The following is a 6,000-nucleotide window of genomic DNA, read 5'->3' on the forward strand; positions in this document are numbered from 1 at the left end:
TAGCAAGCCATACATGACGTCCATAAGTTATATATTTTTGAATCGATTTCTGTATTGTCGTATGTGGTATATGCATTGGATAATTGAAGCATGCCTATGTAGTTCATGATTTGCATTTTTTATAACAAGACAATAAAATTTTATTAAGTACAATGTAAACTGAGACTACCTTTTTCTTGCATTAGTTTAGTTAATTTTCCAGCACTTATTACTACAATTGTTTTAACAAGGTTCACGCGGCAATGCGCGGGGCATTAATTGTCTTGTTATCTTTAATGTACACTACCATATGACATCTTTGTGTGCATATTGTTTTGTCAATCTTATATTTTAAGAGAATTAGTAAAGAATATCATACACATGGTAATTTTCCTAGTTTGTTAAGTAAAAAGATGTGTACGGATTTAGGAAATATGTTGTGAAATGAAAAGCCATGAAAAAAATTCATGAATGGAAAAAAGATTCATGTATTTCAAACGCCGTTCATTAATTTTAATAAAAGTTCACAAATTTAAAAATTAAACCATACAATTATTCATAATTTTAAGGTATTCACGAATTTTAAAAAATATAAATATGTTGGTTTTAAAAACATATGTGGGTTTTAAAAATACTAACGAATATGAATAAATATTGTTCAATTAAAATGTGAAAATAAAATAGAAAATGAAAAATAGAATTAAGAGAAAAATAAATAGGAATAAATACAAAAGAAAAAAGAAAAACTATTAAAATGATAAAAAAAGTAGAGGAAAAAAGTAAAGCAAGAAAACAGCCAATAACTTCTTTTATGTTTGCAAGGGTAGGCAATAACTTTTCAAAAATGCTAGACATACAGATTTGTTTTACAAGGATTTACAGACCAACCCTCCTCCCCCTCACTAATCTCTCCCCACTGAGTTTCAGGGTGGGGCCCGCCTCATCTAATTACCAATTAAACCAGCCCACCTCAGCATTGCCTGTAAAAGTCCTGTAAAGCCTTCGTATGTCTAGCATTGCCGATAACTTTCTGAAGCCGGAAAAATCGGCTGGGTGTGTATTACTCTCAACCAGCGGCACACACCCGGCGCGTCGGATCATGGTGACCAGATCCATAGCGAAATGCACGCCTCAATCACAACAAGAACCCGGGTGATGGTCGTTCCTGCAGGGGAAAAACGTACAACGCCACCGCCACTGATGCTGCTTGCATTGCATTGCAGGCTGTGGACAGGTAACGGTCCTAGTTAGAGACGAAGACCAACACCCCTCAATCCAGGTTTGTCAGGCTGTTGATCAGGATGAAAGGTTAATCAAAACATATCCAAAGAATACGTTTTCGCTGACCTGAAACGTAAGCTTATGCCAAATCGGTAGTACTTGATAACCTCTTGGCCTATTTATATCAAACCAAACAGAACGCCCACACCACAAATCCAATCCCCCGATCAGCAGCAGATCCACCGGCGGCAAGGCCGGCGTACCATCGACCATCGGAGTTGGGACCGCGCGGCGGCGGAGGCGGGCCTCTCCCGTCGGGTTCACGACGGTTCGGTTCGGTCAGGTGGCCGGGCTCGATCCACATCCACTGGGGACTAATTCCTCGGAATTAGCTGCTAATTCCTCGTCGCTTAATCGCAGCACGCATGAGGTAGAGTGATTAATTAGTCCCACCTCGCCATTTCGGGCGGAACTCGCGGCCTTTAAATGTGCCCCATTCGCCGTATCACTCGCCGAGTCTGGTGGCGCAGACCTGTAACTCCAGCCAGCTTCTTCGGGAGCGGAGGGCATTGTTGGCGGGGGAAAGAGCTCGGCTCGCGTGAGCGTCGCCGGCAACGGTGGCGGAGCCGAGCTTTGGGCTGTGGTTGGTTGTGTGCTGTTGCGCCTTGACTTGAGCCTGGGAGGGCAATGTAGAGGCGCTTAAGAAGTGTGCGCCGGGCATCAATGCCGGCTGGCAGGTGGCCACGGAAGTGGCCGTCACCGGCGAAGCCCGCTACTAACCCCTAACCTCGCCCCCCGTCTCGCCCCTGTTGGGGGGGTACTGGGTTCGTCGGCGCACACACACTCCTCCACCCCTACCTCGCCAACTCTTTTTCTAGTTTTGCCCCGGCATTTCCTTCTCACATCTATATATTCTGAAGAAACCCATCTCAAAGAAAGTAATTCAGAGACGAGACGGGACAAACTCTCTGGCCTCTCAGAAATTTTTATACAGCCGATCCAACGGGTAGCACTAGCACTAGCACTGCAGCACAAAACTTGTCTCAGGTTTTTCACCTCAACGTAGCTTGGATAGGGCACCTCTTGTGTTGAGGCTTGCACTGGTTGAAGCTTCAATGCGTGGTCTCAGCTATGGTTGGAGCTTCAGTTTGATCCGACTTGAATTTCTACTCTTAAAATGAGCCATGATATGCTGATACATCTCTGATTTTCTTATGTGTGCGAATGAGATTGTGAGAACGAGATGGATCAAACGCGCCCGAGAGAAGAACAAACTTCTAGTAAGTATCAGAACTTTTGAACTTATGAGATTGTGAGGACGTTGTTCTTGCACTTGCACACTTTTAAAAATTGCTTTACTAACCTAGTACACATCATTAAATTTCCCCTCCCGACCGCCGATGCCCCTGGAGATTTCGCAGGTGGTGCCCCAGCGAAGCCAACCTTCTGTGCATATATTTGTAAAAGCCTGCTCTGCTTGGTAAATCAGACTAAGCTTCTACAGTTTATGTACAGCTTTTTTAAGAACAAAAACAAAAATAGATTGCCAAACGCCAAATATCAAACTGCTGCCAATGCATACACACCGATCAAGATTATCTTACAATATTGTTAGAAATAAACCCCTGCGGTTCAGTTAGTTCAGAAAGTTCAGAGTTGGGTGTCGTTTTCTCTTCAGTTAGTTCAGAAAGTTCAGAGTTGGGTACCTAAGGAGTACAATTTATCACGATGAATAGGAACAGATGCCAAAACATACATAAATAGGCTCTACGTATACCTATACCAGAATCATAGTGGACAACATCCATTGTATTGTCAAGTTAAAACTTTAACACGATTATCGGCATATCATATCTATGTAACACGAATTAAGAAACAAGCAGACTGAACACTCAAGTGGATCTCACTGGAACAGTAGTAAACTGTTAGTCTACTTCAGTGAACTTGTCAGTTTGCTAGTTCTGCCATTCTGTGTGATATTTTGAACATGATAGTTGACAAATAAAAAAGAAGTTAAAATGAGTTGGTGATTGAGTTGTATGTTATTGCATATTTTCTGTATTTCGCAATCTCTGCTGACCATTGTACCAAAATGAGTGATGTCAATGCTCTATTCTTTTGTGTCTTATAGATGACTCAACCCGATGATCATCACATGGAAATGGAGCAAGTGGGCACTCAGGGTCACTCGCGGCACAATTGTATAGGCTGAATTTTCTTTTCAAAGGAGGAAGCTCGTGGTTCACAACCATCTTTGTGTGATCACTGTTCTGGCACACAGCAATCTGATGCGGATGAGCATGAGGTTCTTGATTTTGAGAATCGGAAGAATAGTGAGAAATGTAAGGGAAGGACGGAGATGTCACCACGATCAGATATGTGGAACCATTTTATCAAGATTAAGGATGAAAATAATGGAAATATTGCAATCTTGATATGAAGGCTGACACAAAGGTCCATGGTACGTTATCCTTGATCAGACGCTTCAATGTGTGCAAGCGTAACCCTCACAAGTTCAACAAATATCCAAAGCAGGGAACTTTGCAAGCAACTCAAGGGGAAGGCGTCCGGAGTTGGAGGTTTGATCTTCACGCGCTTAGGGAAGCTTTTGCAGAGATGATCATAGAAGGTGAGTTAGTGTTTGCTTATTTTTAGAAGACGGGCTTTAGAAAATTTATGTCCAAAGGCTGCCCACGTTCCAAACCGCCATCTAGAAGAACCTGTACGAGAGACACTGTGTGACTGTTTTTCCAGGAGAAGGCTAAGCTCAAGAAATTCTTCAATGATTCACTACAAGAAATATGTCAACTTGTGACCTTCTGTCAGTGATCCTGGAAGAATTGGTCATAGATCTATGACCATTTCAGACCAATTGGTCAAAAGCTGTTCGGGGGGCTCCAAACCCTAAACCATTGCGACCATTTTGGTCAGAAATGTCGTAATTTCCTTACACGAAATGGTCATAAAGCAAACAGCGCTAGTCCGCTGCCTTATTTCTAGTTGTTAACGACCAATATAGATGGTCATAGCCTTGTAAATTATGGTGGGTTGCGATGACTAGGCGCCATCTCATCAGTTTTGCCTATGTGTCATGTCCATGTGGCAGTTTTTGCCCTAGGTTGTGAAGCAACCTATATTTCTGTCATTCCCAAAATTCCCAAAAAAATCTCATAAATTCTTTGGGTCATATCTTCGTCAAATATGTAAAAACCTTCCTTTCCTAGTTCAAAAATAATTAAAAAATATTCATTTTCCTATTCTGTTCAGAACAACAGTTTGTGAAGGAAGTACCACTTTGGCATGTCCAAATAGTATTCATTTTCTACAGTGCTTTCCTATGCCCAAATAACTGAAGGAAATATGCCCTAGAGGCAATAATAAAGTTATTATTTATTTCCTTATATCATGATAAATGTTTATTATTCATGATAGAATTGTATTAATCGGAAACATAATACATGTGTGAATACATAGACAAACATAGTGTCACTAGTATGCCTCTACTTGACTAGCTCGTTTATCAAAGATGGTTATGTTTCCTAGCCATGGACAAAAGAGTTATCATTTGATTAACGGGATCACATCATTAGGAGAATGATGTGATTGACATGACATGACCCATTCCGTTAGCCTAGCACTTGATCGTTTAGTATGTTGCTATTGCTTTCTTCATTACTTATACATGTTCCTGTAACTATGAGATTATGCAACTCCCGTTTACCGGAGGAACACTTTGGGTGCTACCAAACGTCACAACGTAACTGGGTGATTATAAAGGAGTACTACATGTGCCTACAAAGGTACATGTTGGGTTGGCGTATTTCAAGATTAGGTTTTGTCACTCCGATTGTCGGAGAGGTATCTCTGGGCCCTCTCGGTAATGCACATCACTATAAGCCTTGCAAGCAATGTGACTAATGAGTTAGTTACGGAATGATGCATTACGTAACGAGTAAAGAGACTTGCCAGTAACGAGATTGAACTAGGTATTGGATACCGATGATCGAATCTCGGGCAAGTAACATACCGATGACAAAGGGAACAACGTATGTTGTTATGCGGTTTGACCGATAAAGATCTTCGTAGAATATGTAGGAGCCAATATGAGCATCCAGGTTCCGCTATTGGTTATTGACCGAGAATAGTTTTAGGTCATGTCTACATAGTTCTCGAACCCGTAGGGTCCGCACGCTTAAGGTTTCGATGACAGTTTTATTATGAGTTTATGAGTTTTGATGTACCGAAGGAGTTCGGAGTCCCGGATGAGATCATGGACATGACAAGGAGTCTCGAAATGGTCGAGATGTAAAGATCGATATATTGGACGACTATATTCGGAGTTCGGAAAGGTTCCGAGTGATTCGGGTATTTTTCGGAGTACCGGAGAGTTACGGGAATTCGCCGGGGAGTATATGGGCCATATTGGGACATACGGGAATAGAGGAGAGAGGCCAAAAGGAAGGAGGCCTGCGCCCCCCCTCTGGTCCGAATTGGACAAGGGGCGCAGCCCCCTTTTCCTTCTTCCTCTCCCCCTCTTTCCCCTTCTCCTACTCCAACAAGGAAGGAGGGAGTCCTACTCCCGGTGGGAGTAGGACTCCCCTTGGCGAGCCCCAAGGGCCGGCCGGCCTCCTCCCTTGCTCCTTTATATACGGGGGCAGGTGGGCACCCCACAACAACACAAGTTGATCTACGGATCGTTCCTTAGCCGTGTGCGGTGCCCCCTTCCACCATATTCCACCTCGGTCATATCGTCGCGGAGTTTAGGCGAAGCCCTGCGCCGGTAGAACATCATCATCGTCA

This window comes from Triticum dicoccoides, chromosome 3B, assembly GCF_002162155.2.
Source record: "Triticum dicoccoides isolate Atlit2015 ecotype Zavitan chromosome 3B, WEW_v2.0, whole genome shotgun sequence".
NCBI classification, from domain to species: Eukaryota; Viridiplantae; Streptophyta; class Magnoliopsida; order Poales; family Poaceae; genus Triticum; species Triticum dicoccoides.